Genomic DNA, 16,565 nt, shown 5'->3' on the forward strand with positions numbered 1-16,565 from the left:
CATTTAGTGCACAGAGTAGCTGGCACCAGCACAAAAAATAGCTCCACAAGAGTCGATTTTTAATTATCTGAGTCATGTCAGGTTGTCAATTGCATGTTCTACAAGCAGAGACTTTTGTGCTGTCTTAGTTCTGAGTACCTTAACATCTCAATATAGGGGACTCCAGTACTTCTTATCTGAAAGTAGCTGCCTTTTATTCTACATTATCTGGAGAAAGTTTTCCATTTAACATGTGATTCTGTATGGTTTTGTATGTTATTTCATTCGTGCCTAAAAATACCCTTAAACGTATATTTATTTTTCTGTACTATGTGTTTTCTCTGCTGTCTATTTCACTTTTGGTGTACTTACTGGGAATAATGACACAATAAAGGGTTTGGAGTTGATGCTCTTCAATTCATCACCTGTTGTGTGTTGTCTTCATTTTAGCACTCCTCTTTAGTCTAGATTCTACATCCTTTGATCTTTTTCTATTTCCCTGATAGTGGTTTATTTTAGGCTTTCATTTCCCCCTTATTCTCCATCTCTTCACCTCTCTTTCACCACTCATTCCAACTGACAGTGCCTACCATTTGCTTTTCCCTGGTGAAATCTCTTTTATTGAAATTAGGAAGCTGTCTTTGTGTGCTGTTTAGATCTATTAGTAGTAGAGTCTTTTCCACCTCTGGGATAAAACAGTCTGTAGAATGGTACTCTTACTTTTGAATTAAGTCCAATTGATCATCCTCATCCTACATGGAAGATGGAATGGGAAGCTTCACCTGAACCAATTCCCAGCTTTCATTGTCACCCTCACCCCATACTTATTTCTGTTACAAACAAGGCAGAGCTTTGTGGTAGTAGTGTGGCCAAAATATCTGTGCTGAGGTCTTTGTGCTGGCACATGCCAGCAGGTCTACATGTCATGTAGGCAAAAAGCCTTTTCCTCCCAACCTTGTGAAATTTCAGCTGGAATTTTCTTAACTGCAGGATGAAGTTAATATCCTGCACAAACAGTAGGAATTCAGAACTTTACAAACTGAAAGCATGACCTTGTTGTAGGAAGTAGAAAGTGATCCTAAATGTAAGGGCTGTTAAGAAGGCCTGCTTTAAAAAAGCCATCTAATGAACAGCTGCTGTGATCTTGGACAGATTTTTCAGGAAGTACTTAGTGCTCATGGTGACCAGTAGGATTTATTTAGTGATGGTGTAAGCAAAACATAAAATTCTGAATAAAGAAATTTAGAAACCACTTATGCTACAGATTCAGCAGTGCTGAAAGTGATAGCTGCTGGTCAGGATTTATGCCAGCTCTCTTTTATGTTTATGGTTTTCTTGATTCAAACGTGTCCTGACATGTCTAGAATTATCTAGCAGTGCAGTTTTCTGGAATAAGTGAAGGCCAAAAATGGGAGAGACTCCACTGAAATTATGACACCCAGCTTTATAGGTTTGGTTCAACATTCTTGTGAAGATGTAAGAAGAGGTTCTCTGCTCCTTTTTCTTAGAGTTTATTGTTAGCAGCCAAAGATGAGGTATTTTTAGACCAGTACTTATTTCTCAAAAAATGCCTTCAACCTTGCAAAGTTGGTTTATATATAAATAAACTCCTCCGTGCGTTCCCATCTGGTAACTTTTGAAATCTTCAGATTTGTTCACTGAAGCATGCTTCCTTTCTAACTCCCTCACCAATTTCCCTGCTGCAGAGCACTGAAATTGGGAACAGTCTGCTAGCTTTATGTCCCCAGTGACACATCCTTTTCTCTCTACCCCAGTCCAATCTAAATTGGATCCTTTCCTAGGAGTGCAGAGAAATGAGGGGTAAATAGGCTGAGTGATGCCACACTGGAAGCTGTATAGCTGTTGATGTAAATATCCTGGGAGTTCCAGACCACACCTGACAACAAGGGCCAGGTGCTTACCCACCTCCTGAATGGCAGTCTGGTTGTTCTGCTCAACTGTATCCAAGAGGGCATCCATGTCAGAGCAGATGTAACAAGGTAATGTGAGTCTCATTTTTATGCCCAGCCTCTGTTTGAATCTGCTGTGCCTGAGGTTCTCATGGTTGCAGTATGTTAAACCTTTCCTGAGGAACAACCTCGTGTCCCTTCTGACATGTTCTTTGACCTGAGATTGCTTGATGCTCTTGGCTGCAGAACTGGTTAGTGGGAAGATTTTGTCTTGTGAATGATTCCTGTAAAGGGCAGTTACTAAGAGCCAGCTGGGTCCATGTATGGGTTTCATGCTCAGCATTACAGTTGAACCTCTCTGTGTTTCTTCTTATGTCTGCATGACTTTGACCACATGACTTTTGAACTGAGCTTTCAGTGGAGTTTGAGTGCAGAAGGTGGAGTTCGGTTTGGGTTGGGATTTTTTATGGCCGTTAGCTTTTTGTCTAAAAATGGGAACTAAGTTATGGGATCCCTTATGTGACATGTTGTTCCCAGTGTATAGTCAGTCTTCCTGACCCATTATTTTTGGGCTGTGTTGGGTGTCAAGCAAACATTGCAGCCACTTTACACTTTGCCAAGAATAGATTTGGCTTGGTTACAGAAGATGTCTTTGGAAATGGAAATATGCAAACTCTTGGTGCTTAACTATTAAAACTTTTGTGGTATTTGCCCCACTGTCCCAGGAGAAGTGTGTAAGCACATCATTGCATGCTGCATTCCCCTACCAGTATCTTCTGAGCAGAAGGTTTGTGGAGAAAAAAGGGAAAGGAATATAATGAAACTATTGGGGTACAACTTTCTCATTTAGGTAGCCTTATGTATTTTCCATACCTAAGAGACAAAGAAACGAAAAAGAAGGTGTTGGGGGTAAGGCACCTGGCTGTGAGAAAGGTCTGTGGGTTCACCTCCCACAAAACTGAAGTGTGGCAGTGCAGGCTCTGGCCTAGTTTGGAAAATGGACTGCAGGGACAAAAGGCACCACAGGCGAGGCAGGAAGTCTTAATGGCAATAGGAAGTATTCAACCTCTTTGTATCAACTGTGCATCATTGTAAAACTGAATCCAAAGCTGCTGAGACAATGGCTGAGCCTTTGCATGACCTTGAGAAAAGCAGGAAGTGAAACACTTTATTTGGTGCACGGAGGCAGGAAGGAAGAAGGTCCAGAGGATCTTGAAGTATATTTGGGTGTTATCTGAAGTATCTTTTCAGCCAGTACGCAATCTCAGTCCTGAACACAGCATACTGTACAAGTGACAGTAAAGAAGTGACAAGCCAAGGACAGTATGTTATCTGGGAGTGGGAATTGCAGTCTTGTTGCTTAGATGGACTTTGAAAGCACTGGTCGCCTGCAGGGCATTAAAACATCTTTTCCTTCTAAAGCTCTGTGTCAGAAATGATCAGTGTTTGAGAAATGTGACGGAGGTGGCTTGCACATTCCTCCTTGCAACATGGCAAGCCTAGGGAGACAGCACAGTTTTGTTTGTTTGTTTGTTTTTCTGAGACATTTCCAGCATTGCTTGTACTCTGGGATAAGGAAAGAAGAGAGTACACAGAAAGGGGAGATTGTGTCACCAGATCCTAAGACAGGAGTGAAAACTCCCAAATTTCTTTGGCTGTATCATAGTTGACTGCAGTTTTCTTTGAAAGTGGTTGGCTTATGTTACAGAGAATCTAGTCCAGGCTGTGAGTTTTCACTGAATAGGCATTGATTAAATTCCAGAGGATCTTGTAGATGTTTGAAAAGGTTATCACTGCATGCAGAACAAGTACCTCATACTGCTGGGATCCCCCTCATAGCAGGGATTGCCAGCCCTTGATTTACCCATATGTAGCTAAGCCTTTACATGAGAGAACAAATACTGTACTGGTTAAATGTTTCTTTAGAGTAACTGAGCTAACAATCTGGCTTAGGTTTTTTACCATGTATTAAGTTATTAAAAACTAATTTTGGAAGCAAACAACTCTTGTTTTGACTCAGTTTTACTTCAGAATAATCTGTATGGGTGTATTCTTTGCTTATATTGATACTCAAATATTGTATTTCACCTATGTTTTACACCATAGCCAGGATGTCCTATAAGGAAATATAAGGCTATTGCAATTTAAAAAGCCAGAGGCTACTGATAAGCCTGGTATTAAAAGGAATAAAAATCCAGTGGCGATCAGTTATAATATATTTTCTTTAATCTTGGTTGGAGTGTGGGAACCATCTCTGCTTGCTCATGTGTCATGGTGAGTGCCTTAATTGCTCCTCTTTTTATCCTTTGATGCTAAAGCTGAGGAAAATATCTTTGGTTTATTTTTGTCATGTATCTAGTAATTGGAAGTAAATCAAGTTTTGAAAGAAGCATTTCGTTTTCTTGCATATATTCAGGATGAGATGAAACAAAGTGAATTTTGTTGTGGCTTCCTAAGGCAGTGGGAAATCACAGAGTTGTTGTGTTCATTTCAGTATCGGTTGGTTGAGTGGTTTGCTTCAACACCAAAAAACTCAGAATATGCTTTGAGGCACTGTGCTATTGCTTTAGCTGTGTTCTGCAAAGACCAAGTACATGCCCTCATGCCTTTCACTATCCAGGGAAGAAGTTGTTTTTTGGGGGAGGAGTGTGTATGAATATGCTGGGAAACAGCATCCTTTCTGGTTAGTGTCTGGCCAAAGCGCTCTATATTTTTAGGCAAGGTGTGCTTAGATTGCACAGTCTCTGGGCTGGCTGATGTGTGCTACCCTCCCAGATGACTGTTCTCCCCTAGAGAGGTTAACAGGCTGCTCTGCTCTGGAGGGCCATGACAGAGGCTGCTCCTGCCTCTCCCTGCATCAGCAGAGCAGGACTGCAGTGTGTAGCTGCTCAAAGGCCGCTGCTGCTTAGACGGTGCTCAAACACGCAGGAATTGTACATGAGACTGTCTCAGGGGAGGTTTAGGTTGGATATTAGAAAAAGGTTCTTCCCCCAGAGGGTGGCTCAGCACTGGAACAGGCTCCCCAGGGCAGTGGCTGCTGCACCAGCCTGACAGAGCTCAAGGAGCTTTTGGACAACACTGTCAGGCACATGCTGTGACTCCTGGGATGTCCTGTGCAGGGCCAGGAGTTGGACTCAGTGATCCTTGAAGGTCCCTTCCAGCTGAGCATATTCAGTGGTTATGTATGTGCAAAGATATGCCTGCCTGTCCTATAGAACCCTAAAATAGAATATGTATTGTGTTGCCTTTCTCAGTCACTCATTTCTGTGGGGTACTTGCTGTTACAGTATCCACATACAATTGCCATCATGGTACCAAGATGCATTGGGGTAAACTGCTGTTTTGGGGCTCCTTATGTGAAAACCTCCATTTGTTATTCCATAGCACTTCACACCTGCATGCACAAGTGTGCTTTCCATTGCTCCAGAGGCTGGTCCTGGTGGCTTTGGCTGCAGCCCTGGCATGCCGTACTTTTATGTGTTTCCTCTTAGCATTTCCATGCAAATTGGGGGTTTCAAGCTCTAGCCACATTGGAAATACAACCATGTATTATGGTAGTTGTCTGTCTGAAAGTTGGTGTAAATGGCTTGCTTGCCATCACACAGGTACTTGTAGTGAAGCCTCCTGGAATACTAATGCAGCAAGCAATTACTTGAATCTTAAAATCATCTTTCTTTTCCCACTTCTGACTCATACAGAAGGCAGCTTCTGCAACAGAGTGGAAAGGGACAAGCAGGCAGTAGAGTCTCCTTCGCCACCTGACTCTGCCCTCCTCCCCATGCAGACCTATCTCATATGCAGAATGAGGCAGAGCCCCCAGGGGAAAAATAGCATCTAATCACAGCACTGGAAGCAGAGCGCTTATGCACGCAGGTGCTGGTGCGAGGTCACACAGCCTCCAATTTGCGTTCTATTTCTGAAGCCTGGAGTACTCAAATGACATTTTTCCTTCCCTCTTTCCCTCCTGCTCCCAAACCGTGTTTATTATATATCTAACTGCTCAAGGCCTGATGATTCTGTCATCTTTATTCATAAGTTGGTGAGAAGAAAAGATAGAAGCTAGACCTAAGCTACAGTCAGTATTTTATTAGCTTACAGACTCTGCTTACAAGGGAGGCTTGTGAGTGACCATTGCTACAGGGTGAAAAGCCTTTTGGCTAAACCCAAGCAAGTGCAAGTCCTCAGCTGCAGCTCTCCAGGTGATAACTTTGCTGTTTGTCAGAAGGTAATACTTGTTAAGTCCCCTCTATCTTTCCTTATTATCCTGAGATAAAGCTGACGTTTTATGTAAATAAGTCTAAGAGGGAAAGGGTTTAAAAGTAAAGTCTTAGTGTTTAAATCTGTAAGAATTTTACTACTCTGTGTGATGCATGTAATTAAAAAAACTGTAACATTACAGCCATGTAGTGTAATAGATGGATGTAAGAGTGGGGGTTGCTCCACAACCTAAGAAGCATGGGGCTTGTCTTACACAAACTAGAGTGTCCCCTACACCATCACCTCCCCCAAGTTCTTCCATTTCTCAGAACTTAAGGTTGAAAGTAATTAGAGGAGAGATAGAAGGAATGGTCCTAATCTTTGGGAACTATTTTCCATTCACTGAAGTGTGATAAATTTTAGATCAGGTAGCTGAAATCTGGCATTAGTCTCTGTCTGTTGTTCTGTGATAACATTTTCCTGGGTTTCTCCCAGACTCATTAAACACCATCAGTCCCAGGAAAATCTAACAAGGACATGTACTCAGATGAGAGCTCTGCTGGACTGAAATATTAAACTATGAACATTCATAGCACTGATAGAAACTGGCAATTTTTTGTTGGATAGTTGCACTCATGCTTCACAGCTCAGGGATTCCATGGGCTATTGATGCCAGCTGGGCTTTGGTAAGTTCTGGGCTCAGGCATTTAGGTCAAACCTGTTTTACTGCTGTCTAAAATAGTTGCTTTCCACTGTTCATGCATATGGCTAGCTTCCCTTTCATTCAGTAAAGTACTGTGTAGCAATTAAAAATATCACAATAGCTTTAGGCTTTTTCTTGGTCTCTGCATATTATTCTTCTATGCAAAGGTCTCTGTACCTCTTTAGGGCTTTCTGGGGTAGGAGGTGAGATTTTTTTTACAGGTGTGCAGTCTAAACGTCCCTATGAATCTTTTAGTGTATATATAAACACCACTATTTACTATAAAGAGCTCAACAACTAAAGTAGTACTTGCTGCATGCCCTTTTGAGGTAATCTTTGCTGCTTGGCTCAGTTCTTTAGAGTACAAGCGTTCTTCCTTCTTTGCAATGTTTTTGTGTCCATAAAGGGCAAGAAAGGATAAGAAAGGATGTGTTTATTTTTACCCATTTAGAAAGGGATAAAGCTTAGATCAGATCTGGGACTTGAGTTCAGCACTTGAGTAGCAACACTTACAAAGGCTGAGGGAGACAAGTGAAATTGGATTTTGTTATCTTGTGTTAAAGGCTCTGGCATGCTCATATCTTTAAAGCATTAAAAGCTAAATGTCCTCAGATTCAATATCCTTTAGGCAGGAGAAATGCTAATGTGAATGTTAGCTACAAGCCTATCTTGCTATGAAACTCCATGAACTCGTTGAAAATGTTTTTCCAACATCTTAAAACTATTAATACCTTGACTAAAAAATTTATTTGGAGATATTACTGCACATTGATGGTGCATTTTTAATAACCCTGCCTAGGAAAGAGAGTATTGGCTGGTTTATACAGACTCAAGTGGGTCGATAAGTGTGTAACAGATGCATGTGACATGTTGGAAAACCACTTACAGAACAATAGCCAAGGTCACTCCTTGTCATGTCTGCAGCGTGTGGCAGAACTGCAGAGCCAGAACTCCCTCTCCTGCTCTTCCAGACAGGAGAAATGTGAACTCCTCTTCACAGAGCCATGCATAAATGGATTGCCTTCAGAAGAGGAGGACTCAGTGGCAGGAGCTGGTTACTATGGCTATATGCATTGCTCACTCTAAATGGAGGAATCAAGCCAACAATCACTGTATACATTAGCTATATTTGTATATGAAGGAAGCTCATAGCCAGCAGCTGTGTGAAGGTGTCGTAATGAAAATCCAACTTGGCTCATGCCAGTCAAGGACTTGGTGACTTTCATGCCTTTAAAGCAGCGCAGACTGAAAGCAGCAAAATCTAGGCACCATGGGATCAGGTCCTTTGTCCTCCTTAAGCCTTTGTTTTGCTCTACAGAAAAATTTCTTCTTTTCTGTGCCCCTAGTAATCATAGAACAGCCCAGGTAGAAAGGTACCTGGGAAGATCCTCTGGTCCACCCTGTCATGGGAAAGGGAGCCCAGGTGGGATTATACAGCACCTGGTCCAATCTACAGCTTTCCAGCAATGGGGTCTCTCCTCTGTCCCTGGGGTAGAAATGGCAAGTCATGATTCTGGCTTGGAAATTATGGAGGTGCTAGCAAGCCTGGGCTCTGAGATACAGAATATGACTAAAACAACTCCTAACTGTGTTGGCTTCATAGTCCAGCCTGCAGCCAGCTACTTGTTGGGCTGTCATTGGAGCCATTTCCCCTTTCTCAAATGACATTAAAAATCATCAGTGAAGACAAAAGTAGCTGTGGGCAGTGAGACATCTGTAGCACAACCACAACCTTATTTTTGTTGCTTACAAATTTGAAGCCCTTTGCCTTTCCTTTTTGAAACTACCCACTGAAGCTAGAGTTTCTGTGGGGTACCTAGCAAATTTTGTTGCAGGGTGGCTGTCAGAGTGGGCCATTGGCTTTTTCATTTATCCAGTGCTGCATAAAAAGGTAAGTATTTGATAAGTGAGGGGTTAAGCCAAGGCTGTTACCTCCAAAGGCTCGCTGAAACTCTTGTTCCTGTCTCCAGTGCACAGATTTTCATGCAAGTGGGAGCAGTGGACTTGGGAATGCTCAGGAGGTGATTTATAACACACAGCCCAAGCCGATGGAGCACTTCTATTACCTGCTGTCACTTGTAATTCCACTGTTAAGGCTGAAGAGGGTTTTGCACTTCAAACAGGAGCTGGTTCTTTAATCCCAATGGAAAATAGAGCATATTTGCTGAAGATGTAAAAGCTTGCCTTTTAAAAATGAATTTGGTTGTTGCAATCTACAAATATTTTAATTAGCCTGAGTTCAAATTAATTAAAAACTGTCATGTAAAGAATTGAGCACTTGCAGGTTTTACAGAGTTTTGAATGATCTTAATGGAATAAAAAAGACACTTGGAACTTTCCATATAATTAAAAATAATTGAAATCTTCTGCCTGCATGTATATTAATAAATCAGCTAATAATTAAGCTAAGTTATTAGCAGTGGCTGTATTTAATGTTACATCTAGAGTATAGCCTAAAAAAATTTTAACTAGTTCCACCATGAAACTGGAAACAATGCAATTTACCATCATTCTTCTGCAGTGGCTGGGATGTCACTCATGGGAGAGACAGAGAACACACAGACTTGCACTGGTGGATTAGCTGTGTCACTTAGCTTTAGTCTTGAAAGGTTAAATGGCTTAATGGTTGAATGACTTGCATGTTTCTGCCTGAAATGTCCCCCATGCCACTGAGACCTTGTCTGCTGCTGGGAACAAGGGAGAACCCCAAAGAACATTTGTTGCTGGTAGGATCCCTCCAGCATTTCTTTGTATGCATTATGTGTTCTCCCTTTAGTGAAAAAAATGCCCTAACCAATATTAAAAGCCAAATCTGTGTGGAATGGGCTGCTTTGTGTGAGGCTTCAGTCAGGCAAACCAGGTGCCAGCCCCTTTAGAGTTTGGTGGCTGCTGGTTGTCTTATGCTTCTCCAGTGGCTCTGCCCTTAAAATAGCACTCTGCTCCTCCAGAAGGACAGAAATCTTGTACAGGAACCCCAGCTGGTGCCTCTCATTCAATCTCCACACAGACATTTGGAAATAAGAACTTCCTGAAAGGGAGGAAAAAAAAAAGCCAGATAAAATGAATGAATGCTAATGCTAGTGATTACTCATTCAAAAAGTCCAGAAAGGTGGAATCAGCTCTAAAAAGTCTCATAGGAATACAAACAGATCCCTTAGTCACAATCTGTCCTCACTGTGCCACAACATGAAGAATTTTTGAAGGCTGTAGCTGCATGTTTCTTATTTCAATTCAGTTGGGTTCCTTTTGATCTCATTTCTTAATTTCCTGGATTAGTGATGCTTGGTTGGAGGCTATTGGAGGCAACATCATTGTCATATTCCTAACTGTTATTCTGTCCTTAATATTTTACTTCAAACTGAGTACATAAATGCTGGGTTGGATTTACTTAGACTTGCTGATCAGAAATACCATTGGTGGGGGAGGATGGTATATATCCTCTCTGTATTTGCATTTTTCATATTAATGATCTTTTCTTATCATCAGTTCACACAGAATTTTCAGCTTTTCTTTTATTTAGGGACTCTGATCCTTTATGGCTGGGAAGCTACTCTCTTAGCAAGTACTGAATTCCTTTTTTTTGATATTTGAGATCTCCAAAGAAACTGATAAACGTGGCAAGTTCTGAATCTTGTCAATTATGTCAGTGTTTACTATCTTTGGTCAGGTTGCAGCAGCAACCAAGGTGAAGTGTCCACACTTGTTTCATTGAGGGGTTTCTGGGGGGAGGAAGGGGATATCTTTGAAGACATTAATGAATAAAGGAGGAATAAGATTGAAACAAATCTCTGCTAGCTATTCTTTTTTGCCCATATCCGGTTGTCTTGGTTTGTAAAAGTGGAGCCACAAGCAATGAGGTCTGTTCTGCCATGTGCCTTCCCCCATGTCCAAGAAGAGAAAGGTGTGAAGGGAGATCACATGTCACCTCCTAGACCATCTTGTCCTTAGGTGAGGGCAGGGAGGCAAAGGAGGTGACACTGAGGAAAACCAAATGAATTTGCTCAGGTATGGCTGAGTGACTGGTTTAGATTCCCTTGGAATGCCCCCACTCCGAGCAGCCGTGGTGGCTGGCCCCCCGTGCCCCACACACACGTGCTCCCCATGCTCGGCTCCTTGCTGCTGGACTGGACAGTGGGACACAGACAGGAACCCCATCCAGTGAGGGAGCACAGGGCCAAAATTCCTTTCTATTGCTAATACCTCTGCACTTCTGATTCTGATAACAGTGGTAGGAGACACTTGCAGGAGATAACAGGATTATGGCAGGCATTGCTGAGTCCCAGAGCTTGGCTGTTGTGAAGGCACTCAGACTGCTCTTTTTTCCATGTCATGGCTTTATCAGTGATTCAGGGTCAGGGGTGTGGAGTTCATCTCAGCAGAGCCCCATGTGATGTGTCACACATTGTTACTGCTAACAAATAGGCTGTGGTATCAGGAGTGGGGAGAGCATGGAAGGTTCTGTTTCATTTGTCCTTTTGGACCTCCTCCCATAAGCTTCATAGTTTTCTTTAAACTGTCAGTAAAACACATCTTGAATCTGTGGTCTGAAAGACTGTGTCCTTTCTGGTTAGGGAAATATTTGGGTTTGAACTTTGAACTTCATGCATATGTTATGAAAAAAATCAGTAAGACCTGTCTGCATTGCCTGAGTATGGGACAGAATGTTGCCTACTACTTAAATGTCATTTGGTTTATTATTTCTGGGGAATGGATCTATACATCTGCTTTCTGATTAGTTCTCTTGTTGAAATAAATTCTGCTCATTGGTGTCATACTTTAATGGGCATGCTTTTTACCTGACAAGGTACAGACATCCTGTGTGACAGAAGAAAACTGTAAGCAGTTCAGGTGTATTCAGGATAGTTTTCCACTTGTTGCAAATAGCTAAAACCCAAGTCTGTGTGTCCAGTGAAGAGTGAGCCAAATCTTCCTTCAGTGTAACAGGAAGTATAAAGGGCATTGCTATTGCCTTTGAATGTATCTACCTATTCTGCTGTGAACAACAGTGCCAATTAGTGCATTGCTCCTTACACGTGCGGGACCTAAAATCTGCTCCTCTCATTCTTCATTCAGAATAAACTGCTTGGGTGAGAAACAACTTGCCATTCACTTTTACACAGGTAAAATTCCTACTTTAAAAACCAAGCAAGTGTGACAAAGATGACCCATGTGGTGAGAAGCCTATCTGCCGACAGAGAAGGGTGGGGCTTGCTCCGAGGGCCCTGTCAAATTCTTACAGCCCTATTGCCTGTACTCTTCTCCTGGTCCAACAGCATGACCATGAACACACTGCCTAGTCCTTCTTTGAAGGTAATCTTCTTGTAACTCCACACAGAGAAATAGTGGGAATTGAATGCCTCATTATTTATATGGATGTAGCCCCTACCTTTGCCTCAGTTTCCCTTTCCTAGAAAGATGACAGCAATTCCGGCATCACACCATTTATTTAATTTGACTTTCCTTCTAACCATGATGTCTTGCATATATTGAAGTATGAAGGTGTGTTAGTAACGGATAAAGGTAGGCCTCCAGGCCATGCTGGCAATCCAATGGAAATCACCTGAAATTTAAATCTGCAGTTCCTTCTCTGTGGTTCTGGTGCTCATTTGGGTGATGACAACAGAGGAGATTTTTCTGCTGTGGAAAATCCCTGTTCATCAACTGCAGTACAAGAAGAACCAGAGAGTCTACCAGGACCGTATTGCTTGACAGGCAAGAGGCAGAATGATCCAACTCAAAAAATACAGCTTCCTTTTCTTTTCTCTTTTTTTCTTTCTTATTTTTATATAGCATATTTTCACACCCAAAAATAGCCTATATTTTTCTCAAAGTTCTGTGTTAAATATTTTAGTTAGCCTCCTGCCGTAAGTTTGGATCCTCAGAAAAACATCAGGTTGATTTTTAAAACATGATATACATTTTTCTATAGCTGTATAAACAAAAATGTTATTTTGTTGCCCTTGTTGCAGGAATTATTGTTTGGATCTCACTCTCTTCTCTAGCAGAAGCAAGGCACAGCCACCAGACCTGCAGAAGGGCATCTGGAAAGGTAAGATGGAATGACAGTGTACACCCACAGAGTGGTAAACAGACTTTCAACCAAGATTGTTCCCAAATGCTCTGCTGGTGGAGAGATTTGAATAGATGAACCTGCTAGTGAGAAGCTGCTGTGGGGCATGCTGCTCCAAGTCCAAGGTTTTCTGCTGAGTGAGTTTTGATGAAAATGAATCACTCAACTGGGTTGGCGATCTTGTCAAATGAGTTCTTTAGTGCTTTCATGCTGCTGAGCTACTGGTATTTAAAGTGAAGTTTCAGAGGGGTCCATTGAGGCAGGGCATGTGTTCATTCCTGTTCAGCATTTTTACAGCAATCTAGCTTTGCATCATCATGCTGGCTATGTTAATATTTTCTTTCCCTTTTCTTTTCTAGACCATTGGGTGAGACTGAAATGCATATAACTACATACCTAGCAGATATTTTGGCTTTGTGCAAGAAGCCTCAATACATGATCTGATATTATTTTGTTCCATCTCCTTCATTATTTTTTTCCTGTAAAGACAAACTGCATATTTCAGTTACAAAAGAAAAAAAAAAAGAAGAGAAAGAAAAATATATTTGAAATCAACTCAAGTCAATTCTGTTACAACAGAATTGGCTGCTGCTGGGGATCCACTGTGAATCTGAAGAGAATTGTGCCTGTAACTTCACTGGAGATCTCAGCTGCCGTTGTGCTTTTTATCACTGTTATGACAAAATTGGTTGTCCTCGTCAAAGGCAATGCCGGGCTGGTCTCGGTGATGGTGTCTCCATGTGTTTTGGTCTCGGTAGGTAGTGCAACCTTTCTCCAGTGGCATCCATAGGTTCCTCTGGGTGGTCCAGCACAGCCTTTTCTCACCATCCCTCTCTCCTGTAACTCCTGTCATCTCATCACTCCTGGCTCTGCCCTTCTGGAACAGCTCCCCCCTTCCCACCTCGCCCCGTTGTGCCTCTCCAGAAATTACCCCAGTGTCAGACACGATGCGTGCTCGTCACACAAATGGGAGCTCTCTGTGCAGAGGAGAGGCTGAGCTCGATGTGCTTGGGGGGCTTTGCTGGGGGCAGGATTTCAGCTCCAGCATTGGGGGAGCAGAGCAGGGGGAGTCTGCCACGGCTCGGCTGTAGTACAGCAGCACTGGCAGGGTCAGTTCTGCTGGTCTCCAAGGAAGAGGCTGTTTTATCAGTTACTGAGCTCTAAGTGTGAAACATCACAGCTGGGAGGGGAGAGGTTTAGAAAATGAACTTGTTTTCACATTTATAAGTCTATATATATATATATATATATGTATAGATATTTATAGATATACACACAGATGTATAAATATATATGCGTGTCTCTCCTATATATACACTTACATGCACACACTAGCCAGTCGTATTGCTGATGGAGAGAAGGATGTCATGTCCATTTTTGGAGGTGTTTAAATTCAACTGACAAAAAGTGTCAAATCATTAGGCCATGTGAAAAGCACAGACTTGTGCTTTTTCAGGCAGAAGGTAATACTCCTGGAAATAGATTTTCTTTAAAAACTGGCCTTAATATTTCAAGAAGCTTTGCTGACTGAATTTTCAGCAGAGGAGACCAGCCCAGTGTATGTGTACTTGGAAACAAATAATGTTTTGTTGTTGCTTACAGAATGTAAATGCTGAAAAACTCACACAGTCTCCTTCCTGCAGTGTTTTCCTGCTAAATTAACATCATGCCAATCACATTGGGTTTATTCCGTGAGCACTTGCAAAGTTAATAAAGTATCCCCACGACAATTGTTTCACCAATTAAACTGTCTCTGCGTGTTTTAGTGTAGCTTGTAGTTGTCATAAGGTAAACAAAAGATAGCAAACAATCCTTGACTGAAAGTCGAGTTATGACTCATAGAGTTACAGCAGCGAAAAATTGAAAAATCACAAAACATCCTGTGCATGAATACTTTACTTCTTTCCCCCTCAGTCACCTGAAAAATAAGCTTCCACAGCAGCAAAACCAGACAATCAGCAACTACCCCTACCCATACCTGAAGGGCAGGCTCTGAATCCTTGAAGCTGAAATATAAAAAAGACAAAAAAAGGCAAGTTGTCTTGCAGGAGCTTGGCACCAGGAGCTGGAATATGTTGTGTCTGAAGACCTAGGAGTATTTTAGGACAGCGCTGCCTATTGAAATGGAAATGTGATTTTCAGGCTGCTTGAGCAGACAGAGTGCATCATAGTCAGAGGCTGAAGTAGGCTAATGAAGTGCCCTGTCTTTGAAGTCAGATTGCGTAATACAAACCCCAGAGAGACGCTTAGAAGATTTCTTTTTTGCCTTGCATTGATCAAGACTAAAATACTTCTGCTATTAGTTTCAGAAAGGTTTAATGGAATTGGTGGTGGGACTACAGAAATTCCAATGACATGCTATGCAAACAAAAGCTTCGTTAATGAATACTCAAAAGATTAACCTGAACTGCCTACATGCATTATTAGTGCTTTTAACCCCCTGCCTTCCCCTGGTGGTTATGGATAATGCAGAGTAGTTTAAGGAGAGGTCGGGGAGGGAAACCCAAAACTCACTAATGGCAATTAGGCTATGTGATAGTTGGGAAAAGGAGGCACTGCAATTCTCAAAACATGCCATTAATCTCTGACCTGATTGGCAGGTTAAGATGCTCAAGATCATTGGAGACAGAAAACTTCCAACAGAGCACATTGGTGGAGTGTGGGATGCGGTCAAATTTGGAGAAAGAAGAGTGACAAGGCACGTGACAAAAGCTTATTTTCCCTCCCCCAGTACATCTTCAGAGCCAAAGAACTGAGACCATTTATTGAACTAGGTTCCCTTTTCATCTTCTTATTTTTCTTATGGCTGTGAGTCACTCTGAGATTGATTTATCAGCACTGTTAATCTGCTCTCAAAAGGCTGTCAGTCTCACTCCCAGAAGCTAAGCTCTCCCATTAAAAACCTGACCTATTTAAACATTCTTAAGATACCGTAATGATTGAATGTCAGCAGGGGAGAGGCAGCAGTGACAGCTCTGAAATGTTTATTGTCCCAGGCCGGACTAGGAGGGGAGTGTGCTGCTGCAGCCTGGAGCACTGTGCTTGGCATGGGATCAGAGGCTGAGGGACAGGCGCTGCCAAGCTGGGAAGATCGGCAACGCTCCTGTGGTTTAGAGGGTTAATGCTCAGAAGTCCCTGCTGACCCCATGCTGCTCAAAACGGGGAGAGGTGTCAGGGGTTTGCATGTTGATAGCAATAGATCACAGATTACAGTGGCTTAAATGCCACTTAAAACATTTTTGGTGGCTTAGGAATTATTTCACGAGTCATATTTGTATGAAAGCAGATGCTTTCCATAGAGAGATTTAAATTTCCGTTCTACTGTCACACCACACAGTAGCTGTCAGCAAAGAATTAATTGAGGAAAAATATTTAAAATTATGTTGCTTCCTTAAAAAGAAAGGAAGGTAAAGAGATGTTCCTGATACCTCTTCAGGCTGCTGGTACATGTGTCCATGGCCAAGCACAAGCACTGCAGCAGGGAGAGTACAAAGGCTGGCAGAGACCTGATAATCTCCGGTCTAATAATGGGAATCTAGCTGTCATAAACATACTTTCAATGTACTGTTCAGTGCCAATTTTTTCATCCTTAAGAGATGTAGCAGAGTGCAACTATTTTTAAATCTAAGTTTCTCTCCCCCTCCAATTTCGCTTTGGGCCATCAGTGGCTTGAGGAATTAAAACATAATTCTTCACAAGACAAAAT

The sequence above is a fragment of the Molothrus ater genome, chromosome 2, assembly GCF_012460135.2.
Source record: "Molothrus ater isolate BHLD 08-10-18 breed brown headed cowbird chromosome 2, BPBGC_Mater_1.1, whole genome shotgun sequence".
Taxonomy (NCBI): domain Eukaryota; kingdom Metazoa; phylum Chordata; class Aves; order Passeriformes; family Icteridae; genus Molothrus; species Molothrus ater.